Source organism: Urocitellus parryii, chromosome 1 (genome assembly GCF_045843805.1).
Source record: "Urocitellus parryii isolate mUroPar1 chromosome 1, mUroPar1.hap1, whole genome shotgun sequence".
Taxonomy (NCBI): domain Eukaryota; kingdom Metazoa; phylum Chordata; class Mammalia; order Rodentia; family Sciuridae; genus Urocitellus; species Urocitellus parryii.
This window is the reverse complement of record NC_135531.1, coordinates 132,779,658-132,790,655: the sequence shown is the minus strand read 5'-3', so window position 1 is coordinate 132,790,655 and position 10,998 is coordinate 132,779,658. Positions and strand designations below refer to the sequence as shown.

The window sequence follows — 10,998 nt, the reverse complement described above, 5'->3', positions numbered from 1 at the left end:
CAAGAGCTGTTCACATACAATTTAGAATAGACTGGCGTGTTGAATTAGGATTTATCTAGAAGCAAAGCTCAAAAAAGAAGTAAGTACTACTCCCTTCACTCCATCTTGCCCTAAGCAACTTTGTTATTAGTGGGAAAGAAGAGCAGAGGACCAAGCTGTAGCCACCATCCTCTCTAAGGACAGGATAGAGCTGGGCACAGGGCAGCTCAACAAGGAAGGAGCTTCCAGAAATACTCAGTGTTTGGAGATAAGCCTGTGCATAGGCCAGGGATCTGCGTGAGTAGGTTTATGCAAGAACCAGTAAGCAATGAAGTGCAGACTTGAAGGTACCACACGTTTTCCAACAAGCTGGTAAGGCTGGAAATTGGAGCTTATACTTACACAATGATGTGCTCAGAGCACAAAAGAGGCCAGTTGGCAAGACAAAAGAGTGCTCAGGGACAGATTAAACTTTAAGTGGCTATTGAATAAAGAGGAAGATCTGAAAAGCAATAGGAAAAAGAGGAGGAGGGCAGGCAAAGATATTGTGAGTGAAAGGAGGTGACTAGTGTTTGTGTGTGGAGAAAAACCTTGCTGGTTCATGTGTGTGGGGAGAAAAACCTTGCTGGTTCAACTTTATGAAATTTGAAGGTGAAAAGCAAGGTTGAACAAAAGTAGATGGGACCAAATTTCAGAGGTCCTTAGATGCCACACAGCAGAGTAGAACATTGTTTGATGGGCAGCCAGAAATTGCTTGGAAATTCAAAGGACCTAAAGTGGAATCACCCTTATAGAAGGGGCTATTGAGAAACTTTAATAAAAAAATTTTATTGCCATTCCTCTGGATTATTCCATGCTTCCTAGGGAGAGGTAAGATTGTCACAGCAGAAATAGCAGAGAGAGAAAGAGGCAAAGTTTTCTACTGTGGCTTCCAGAGCCAGTCCTGCTAAGACATGGGGGGGAGATGTCACCTGCCAGCTACCACTGCCTGCGTATCAGGGTGCATGGTCCAGCAGGATCTCAGTTCCCTACTGTTTTCCATCCTACAAGCTGCATATAAGTACCTCCATTCCAAGGCTTCAGGAAACAGAAAGACCTATATGCAAAAGGGAATCCTGGTGAATTGTAAGTAGGAAGGGGTGGGAAGAGTCCTTATTTGTCCTTGGACAGTGGAGATCTGCCCCATTACCCAGTCTCTGCATCAGGTAATTTAGGTCAATTCTCCCTGGTATATACCAGTCTCTACCATGGGGTTGTCTGAGGAAATTCTGGGGGTGGGGAATGTAGGAGAATCCCCTTCCCCTACACAAAAGCTACTCTCACACACAGCATGGGATACCAGAGGAGAGGGAATACAAAAACACCAAAATCATAAGAAGATCTATGAATTCTTCTCCTTTTCCAGGGAATATATAAGATAAAGTACTATAAGGGTTAGGGATGTAGCTCAGTGGTAGAGCACTTGCCTAGCATGCATGAGGTTCTAGGTTCCAGCAAAATACACACACAAAAAGAAAGGAAGGAAGGAAGGAAGGAAGGAAGGAAGGAAGGAAGGAAGGAAGGAAGGAAGGAAGGAAGGAGGAAGGAAGGAAGAAAAGAAAAAAGAAAAAACAAAACTGAACACAAAGGCAGGCTTGGGGTGAGGAAACGACTCCTCTCTTGAGTTTATAAAAATGTTTTCCCTCATCTGCAGATTCCATCCAGTCATCTGTCTCACCTCTATTTTCACCTCTCAATCTGCATCCTTGCTTTTCCAACCTTCTCTCTTTGTATTCTTGGCTCCTAATCTCTTCACCAGCCAAGGACACAAGGCTATCAGGTCCATTCCCCTGCCTATGCATGTGTCAGCTTGTCTGTCTGTTCTCTCTGCCAATCCCCACTCTTCCCCCAAGATTCTGCTCAAGATTCCTTTTTCCCATGTCTTTGTGGGTAAACTCAGCTTCTCTATATGCTGAGTGCCTTCTCACGCCTCAGTTTTTTCCCTTAGGGTTAAAACATGGATTAATGTCTACTGAGACACATTTGCAAGTGCCTTTTTGTTTATTTTTTTTTGTTTTGTGATATTGGGGGTTGAACCTAGGGCCTCATGCATGTTAGGCAAGTGCCTTACTACTGGGCTATATTCTCGACCCTTTTTATATTTTTAAATTTTGAGACAGGGTCTTGTTAAGTTGCCCAGGTGTCGCGATGGGCAAAAGTGCGACATCTGCAGTTGAGGGGAGAGATAAAGAATGTCCACATGCTTCTGCCCTTTTCAATGTTTTATTCACTCAAATCACTTAATAAAATTTTACTCTATAGGATTATTTTTAAAGAGTGAGAGAGAGAATTTTTTAATATTTATTTTTTAGTTTTCGGTGGACACATCATCTTTATTTTATTTTTTTATGTGGTGCTGAGGATCGAACCCAGTGCCCCGCACATACCAGGCAAGCACACTACCATTTGAGCCACATCCCCAGCTCTCTATAGGTTCTTAATCAAGGAATGACAATCCTTACTGCTGGGCATTGCATTAGACATAATCAACTCAACTCTAAACACTGCAAACACTACTTAATCAAGACAGACCTATTACAGACATTCCCTCTGCATGCTAATTGTAAGTGCTAGACTTAAAGTCTTAAGTCTTGGATCTTAAGTCCAGCAGATGCACACTCACTCAGACCACAGCGACCAGGTCAGGAAGCCATAGAGGCTTCTCCTGGGGTGGAGCTGACAGCTACCTGAGGACACAGTTGTAAGAAGTTGCCATTCTCACCAGGGTTAAGAGGCTGCTGCAGAGTTTGAGAGTGCAGAGGATAATACAGAGGATCAGGCAGATGATAAGAGTTGGGATGTCAGTCCAGGTCCTCAGCAGGTTCTCTGGCCTGTGTGCATCAGTATCAGGTGGCTTGAATGTCTTTTCATTTCCTCCAATATTTATATTAAATTTTGGAAGCTTCTGCTTGCCTTTTGGGTCCCTATTAGCTACTACCAGGTTTCTTAGTGACAACTTACATCTTAAAGAGGATATATGGTCTGGTGGTTTCTTCCCTGATACTCTTCTGAGTATCAGGTTATGACAAATGACATATGACTTCACCCTGACTCTTACCAGGGTTGTGAAAAGTGACTTGCTTTTATCAGGATATGCCTGATTAACATATTGGAGAGCTCTATAGCTTTTCTGGTGAGACTGCAGTTTCATTTTAAAATGGAGTTGCTTAGGCTAAGGCCTAAGGCCATCCTTACACCAGGCTGGCCTCAAACTTGTAGTCCCCCTCCTTCAGCTACCACACCAGCTCCAAGTGTTTTTGTGTAACTGTATTTTCTTTTCAACTACAATTCTGTCTCCAGAGTTCAGGGACAGAGTTACCTTGGTCCTTGGCAAATTTTCATGGGTACTTGTACTGAGTTCTCCTCACAAAGGATGCTAACCAGTCATGTGGGTTGATATACAAAAGAAGAGAGAGTCACGAAGGGAAGATGAGTTTTGTTCTGCACTGTTCAGAGGCAGAAAAGTGGATTAATCAACCTCCCTGCAGAATATGACCCCCTGAGTCATCCTCATTAGCCATCTTCATTTCTCATTCTCCAAAGACCTTTGTCTGAAATTCCTGTGCCTATTAGTTGGCTTGGAGCCCACCATCGTGCTTTTGTCACAGAGATAGTGAAGTACACACGTCCAACGAGAAAAAGGGAGAAGCCCACTGATTATTCTCACCATTACAGGAAAGGGCTCATCTTTAGCTGGGTCCTGGGGATGTAAGGGGCTACAGAAGTTGTTCACATCCTTTATAGTCAGATTTCCATTTCTGTAACAAAATACCTGAGAAAACCAACTTAAAAAGAGGAAAAGTTTATTTTGGCTTATGGTTTCAATATTTAGTTGGTTCAATTATTTCTTGGCCTATGGCAAGGCAGAACATAATGGTGGGGAGCACATAGTGAAGCAAAGCTGCTTACCTGATGGTTGCAAACAAAAAAGATAGGGGTAAGGAACTGGGGTTCCAATATCCCCTTCCAGGATACCCAAGTGGCCTAACTTCCTTTCCCTATGCCCCATCTCCTAAAGATTCCACCATCTCCAATAGTACCACAGGCTGGTGAACAAGTCTCTGACATGTGGCTTTGCGGGGACATTTAAGATCCAAACCACAATCCCTTTAAGAGTTCTATCCCAAAACATCAGCATTGGTCTTTCCGACTTCAGAGGAATTCCTCTGAAGTACAGAAGAAGTTAACATTCCCTTGTTAAATCAAACTAAAATTGGCCTGAGGAAGCTTACATACAAGCCCTCACTTACCCTACTGCAACTTAATTTAGTGCATAAGTAAACTAAAGCAGGAGTAAACTTTTGTAACAAATAGTTAAGTCTCAGCCAGTCACAGCAGCCAAGCTTTCATCAACCACATGCAGCTAACTGTTCAAACAAAGCAGACCCAATTTGTAATCCATGGAGCAGTTTCTTTACCTCATTTCATTTTCTGTATCTCACTCTCCATTTTCTGTCCATAAATATTGCACATTGCAGCTACAGAGTTCCTCCGAACCCATTCTGGTTAGGAGGACTGCCAAATTCTAGAAATGAAAATAAAAGCCAATCCAGATTCATAAAACTAGATTTGTTGTAATTTTATCTTTTAATATTCTCTTGACATGCTAAGGTAACTTCAGCTCCACATAGAATGAGAATTGTAAAGCAGCCACCAGCTGAACACATGCCCTGTGAGAACAGTGCTCACATGAATCCTACCCATTTGGAGGAAGAAAGTGGGCCAGTGCACCTTGATAGCTTGATTATGTTTTGTCAGAGGCCTGTCCAAATTTAGAGTTACATATAGGTTGAGAGGTTACAATGAGGAAAAATAAAGTGAGAATTTTCTTTTCTTTTTTTTCTTTCACAGGGTTTTACTTTGTTGTCCAGAATAACCTTGAACTCTGATGGCTTCTAAGTAGCTGAGACTATAGGTATGCCCACAGTTCCTGGCTTGGCTATTTCTTAAAGATGGTGCTCCGCACCCATGGACATTCATACCTGTGCTTCCTTCCCCAGGATGTATCATTATATCATTCACACTCTATCCTAGTTCATTTGGTGAACAAATATCACTTGTTTGCTCTGATAAGGGAAAATCATTTTAAGAAAAATTATTCAAAATTTCTAAAAAGGTAACAAAGTGAGCAATATATCCTTTCAAGTCGTATGGGAGCACTGACCTAATCAAGGATTAATTTTTTTTTTTTTTTTACTGGAGTATATTTTGACTTCTGTTTACTATCACTTAAAAGTCCCAGACCTAGTGAACTTGCATATTTAAGTTCAGAAGTGTGAGGCAGGAGGATGGCAAGTTCAAGCCCAGCTTGGTCAACAAAACAAAAAGTGAAAAGGGCTGAGGAAGTAACTCAGTGGTAAAATGCCCCTGGGTTCAACCCAAGCACAACCAAAACCCCCAAAATTATGAAAAAAACAAAAACAAAACAACTTGAGATCAGTTGATATGCTAAATTACTTACATTATATAACAAATTTTATCGTCAAATAAAAAGACTTTTAAACCTTGCCTACATTATAGTCTTTCCTACATTATATTCATACAAATATTTCAAAAGTCGTATAAGATTTCTAGAAATTTGTCAGTGCACATGCTGTCCATGAAATGCCCTGGTGTTCTTTTGCCTAATATTAGTAAACAATGTTATCAGTCATAAATCCTGTTACTATTTAAAGTATTGTCGTCACAGAAACAACCAAATTTCATTGTCAATTGCATTTATGTCACTTCCATCAGACCTTTAACCACAGTCATTTTAAGTCTTTTGTTATTCTCTAACAATTTTTGTTTTATTACCTCCCTAAAAGCATTCTCATTCATCCAAAATCCAGACTTCTTGGCTTTGGTGATTAAAAAAAAGGACTATCTTAGAGACCCATGAAAAAGAACTGTGCTAGATACAAGGGTATACGTTTTTGATAGCCTTCTTTAAATAACTTTGAGATCATATCATGTGACTGAGGAGGATTTCTAAAATTCTGGTGGAGAAGCTGATACATTCATAAAACTGCTAGACCAACAAAAAGCCATTAATTAAATGAGACTGAATGAACAGAAATGGAATTATTGAAGGTTTTTATAACTTTGTTGAAACATTGGTGGTTCTTTAACATTCTATTTTTCTAGATATATATTTTTGGGCTGGAGTGAAATGGAATCTCAGTGTAGTTTTAATTTGCATTTCTCAAATTGCTAGAGATGATGAGCATATTTTTATATATTTGTTGGCCATTTGTATTTCTTCTTCTGTTCAGTTCCTTTGCCCATTTATTGATTGGGTTATTTATTTATTTATTTGGTGTTAAGTATTTTTATTTGTATATCTGGGAGATTAGTGCTCTATTAGAGGCACAAGTGTCAAAAATTTTCTCCCATTCTGAGGTTCTCTCTTCACATTCTTGATTGTTTCCTTTGCTGTGAAGAAATTTTTAAGTTTGATATCATCCCATTTATTGATCCTTGATTTTACTTCTTGTGTTTTAAGACTCTTATTGAGAAAGTCAGTTTCTAAGCTGATATGATGGAGAGTTGGGCCTACATTTTCTTCAGTTAGCTGCAGAGTCTCTGGTCTAATATCTAGGTCCTTGATCTACTTTGAGCTGTGTTTTGTGCAGGGTGAGAAATAGGGGTTTAAGTTCATTTTGCTACATTTGGATTTCCAGTTTTCCCAGCACCATTTATTGAAGAGGCTATTTTTTCTCCAATGTATGTTTATGGTGCCTTTGTCTAGTATGAGATAACTGTATTTGTGTGGGTTTGTCTCTGTGTCTTCTATCCTATACCATTGGTCTTCATGTCTATTTTGGTGCCAATACCATGCTGTTTTAAAAAATTTATTGATTGATTCTAATTTGTTATATGTGACAGCAGAATGCATTTCAATTCATAGTACACATATAGAACATAATTTTTTCATTTCTCTGGTTGTACACAAAGTAGAGTCACACCATTTGTGTTTTCATACATGTAATGATGTCCATCTAATTCCATAGTCTTTCCTACCCCCTGCCCACTCCCTTCTCCTCCCTCCCCTTTGCCCTATCTAAAGTTCCTCCATTCTTCCTATGCTCCCCCCACCAATACTCATTATGAATCAGCATCCTCATATCAGAGAAAACATTTGGCATTTGAAAGAGCCAGGCATGATGGCAGTCACCTGTAATCCCAGAGTCTCAGAGGGTGAGGCAGGAGGACTGGGAGTTCACAGCCAGCCTTAGTAAAGTGGCAAGGCTCTAAGCAACTTAGTGAGACCCTTTCTCTAAATAAAAAATATAAAACAGGCTGTGGATGTGGCTCAGTGGTTAAATATCCCTGCCTTCAATCCTCTGCATCAAAAAAAAAAGTAGTGAAAGGACTTGAAAGATAACACATAAACTGAGCTGGTAGGTTTTGAGAGAGTTGACTTCAATTTTGAATTTCTACTGTGGGTAAAATGCTATCAAACAGGTTGCATACTATAGAGAAATCTTCAGCAAAGAATCAATTGATGTGGTAAACTTCACTGTGGACTTATTTTAAGAAATTGTTACAGATGCTACAGCCATCTACTGCCACCACCCTGATAAGTCAGCAGCCATCAACATCAAGGCATGATGCTTCACCAGCAAAAAAAAAAAAAAGATTATGACTTCTTAAAGGTTCAAGTGATTTTTAGCAATTTCTTAGCAATCAAATACTTATTTCTCAAGTATTACCCAGATGTTTTCAAGTATTACATTAGATATAATGCTATTGCACAGTAAATAGACTACAGTTTAGTATAGGCATAACTTTTATATTTACTGCAAAAAAGACTTCATGTGACTTGATTTATTAAATTATTTGTTTTGTTGCAGTGATCTAGAAGCAAACCACAATACCTATGAGGTATGCTGGTATAAAAAAGATCATCAGCAAATACTGTACCATCAAAAAGATGAAAGTGTGATTCGCATTCACTGTCTCTTTAATCTTCCTTATGACAACAGAGGTGGGTCACTGTTACTGACAATTTGATAAGGAGCTAGAGAGGATGTGACTCATCAAACTTTATTTGATGGAGTTGTGACAAACTAAATTCAATGTTAGACTTATTCCCTCCCCACCTCAAAGTAGCTATGACCTACGATTCCCATGAAGACAGATCAATTTCTCATCATCAAGAAGCCATCATTGCTATCTGCTGGGAGGTTCTGGAATCCAAAGAGGAACCTTAGTAGCCTAAAGGAGGGTGTGAGGTGTGATTGCCTCTGAGGATTATTCATGGGGAAGAAGAGTGTGGTCATCTGTGGGGAGGTTCTTGGTCTGTTTTTGGGGATGTGGGGATCCTTTGAAAAGAGGCTTCTCTTCTGACCTCTGAGAAACTGGATTAATGATTATGGGAGTCACATTTTCATTCTTATGGCTTACGCATGATAAATGGCCTCAATAAACCTTTAAACTGAGTTGCCATGGTATAAATGAAGGACTGATTATTTACATTGAAAAAGGAGATGGTCCCACTCTCATAGTCTAGGAAGATACCCACTATTGTAAGGGGCATACGAAAGACTGATTCTGTGGGGGGTTTAATGTAAAATGCTCATATTTACACTGTCCAAGGATCCAGTATCCATTTGGGGCAGACAAATTTAAGTCCTTTGCCTTCCTGGATTCATTATCCTGACACATCCCCATGAACCAATTTTCATTGTGTCCTACATCAACTTCCCAGTAGCACTTCCCTGTCTGAAAACACTGAGAAGCTACCACACATTTCCTCCTAAATCTCTTCTCTGTGAAGGGCACCTCCTTCCTGGGACATTTTTTTATATGCTACAGCTTTCAGATCAGAAATGTGATCTGAAAGAGCTGTGGGTGAGCTGTGTCTGGGTCTAGAGTCACCTCCACTGTGATACAGGGAAGAGATAGAAAGAACACCTGTTAGTGGGGAGGTGACCTGAGCTAGTCCCAGAGCTCACTTGCTTTCACTGCAGATTAGGTCAGGGTGGGTTCAGGGGAGGTGTCAGAGCCAGACTCCCTTTATTGGACATTGCCCCTCCTTGTCAGAACCCGCTGACAATGTGTAATTCCCGTTACAGCAGAGATGCTTAAAGAAAGACACACACGCACACACACACACATCCAGTAGAAATGAGCACCGTCTTTGCTTTTTTTCTCTCCTTCTTTTATACAGCATTGTTAATTAAAACAAGGGAGAAGAAAAAACTCCTTTCGGCAGCTTAATCCTTACAAGCATGGATAAACATTCACGGGAAAACTTTGTTTATGGTCACAGTGCTCCGTATTTCTTATCAATTAACTTGTGGTTAGTTATTCCCAGGCAAACACACACACATATATATATAAATTTCACACTTGGCAGAACATTCTTTTCTCTTATATTTTTAAGCAATAAGGACATAGTTCAAAGAGTTTATACTTTCTCACAGAACTCCTTGTTTTGCTAAGCACAGCAAAACTTAACTGTTTGTGTGCGTGAGCACACACCTCCTGCCCTTTCCTCCTTCACAGTGAAGCCTCTGTGACTTTTCAATGCTTGGCAAGCCCTAGCAGTGAGTTGGTGACTCCTGAATTTCACCCCATGTCTCTCTATACATGCCCAGTATTTTACTTAGTGAGACTTTTTGTAACCCCATTATTCAGCTTCCTCCCATATATCAGTTTCTGTATAACTTCTCTTTCTTTCCCCACCACCCAGTCACTAGTGCCCTAAATTATCTGTAACTCTGCCTTTGACTGTTACCGTGGCTGCATCAGCCCCTGCTTTATTTCTTCATAAACCTGAGAAGTATGTCTATGGGAAGCTGCACCCTGTTGTGTATCCAAATTTATTGTCTGCAGTCTAAGTAGCTCCATATCTGTCACTAGTCAGCTACCTTTCTCCACCCTCATAGTCTAGGAAGATACCAACTCTTGTAAGGGGTGTACAGGGGAAGATTATTCTTTTATGGGGATTTAATATGAAAAATGTATTATCTTCCTCCTTTTTAAGTCCCAGTATCCCCTTCTGGGAGTTATAAGTAAGTATTTTTGCCACCTAGGTGCGTTATCCTGACACACTCCCAAGAAGCAATTGTCATTGTATTCCACATCTACTTCCAAATAATGTTTCCCTGAATGGAAACCCTTAGAAACTTTCTCTTAGATCTCTTCTCTGTGTAGGGCACATTTTGGAAAGCTTTCTTATATGTTATGTTTTTCTGATCAGACATATAGAGCTGTGGATGAGCTGTATCTGGGTCCAGAGTCACCTCCACTGTGGTATGGTTGAGCAAAGAAATATAAGTTAGTGGGAAGAAGACTCCTCTCTCTGTAGATTGGTTCAGAGTAGGTACAGGTGAGGACCCAGAACCAGAATCCCTATTGGCCATTGCCCATCCAGCAATTTCTTCCTCTCCAGTGCAGCCCCCAATATTACCACAATTCTATTCTTGCCCTTCCCTATAAATGTCTTATCTTTGTGAAATCTCAAATGAATCCACTATTCAGTTCTCCCCTCACCATTTCCTGGCTCTAACTCAATTCTTTCCCCTGCTGCCTGGAATCCTGTCTATTCACCAATTACATAAATTCTCAATTCTTTTCTTTGCCTGAAAACTTCAAATCCTATGTCCCAATTCCTGCCCTCTCCCCTCCTACACCTCTGTTTGAAGTTCACCTGGGGAAAGCTGCACTTTAACATGCATTGCAGCATCACAGATTAATCATCAGCAGATTGGGTGGGCTGCATATCTGACACCTGCTATACCCACTTGAGACTGTACTGTGACCAGTTCCCTCTGGCATTGTTACCTGTATGTTTCTGGTATTTTCTCAATGCTGAAAACAGAATATATAAGTCAGTGATTACATGGAGAGCATGAAGCAAGAGAAGGAGGAGCAACCAAGGGTGATCAACCTTTATGGGCATCATGGGACCACCTGAGATCCAATGAAGGCTATGGGCCTTACTACTAAAGGTACTCCTTCTATATTAGTACACAATTTCAAGTTCCCCTT

At 40.3% G+C, this 10,998-nt stretch overlaps 1 pseudogene; it reads right to left on the bottom strand.

The window, feature by feature from the left end:
* Positions 1–8,278: 8,278 nt before the first annotated feature.
* Positions 8,279–10,370, bottom strand: LOC144254935 (butyrophilin-like protein 8 pseudogene; annotated as a pseudogene).
* Between the last annotated feature and the right edge of the window lie 628 nt (positions 10,371–10,998).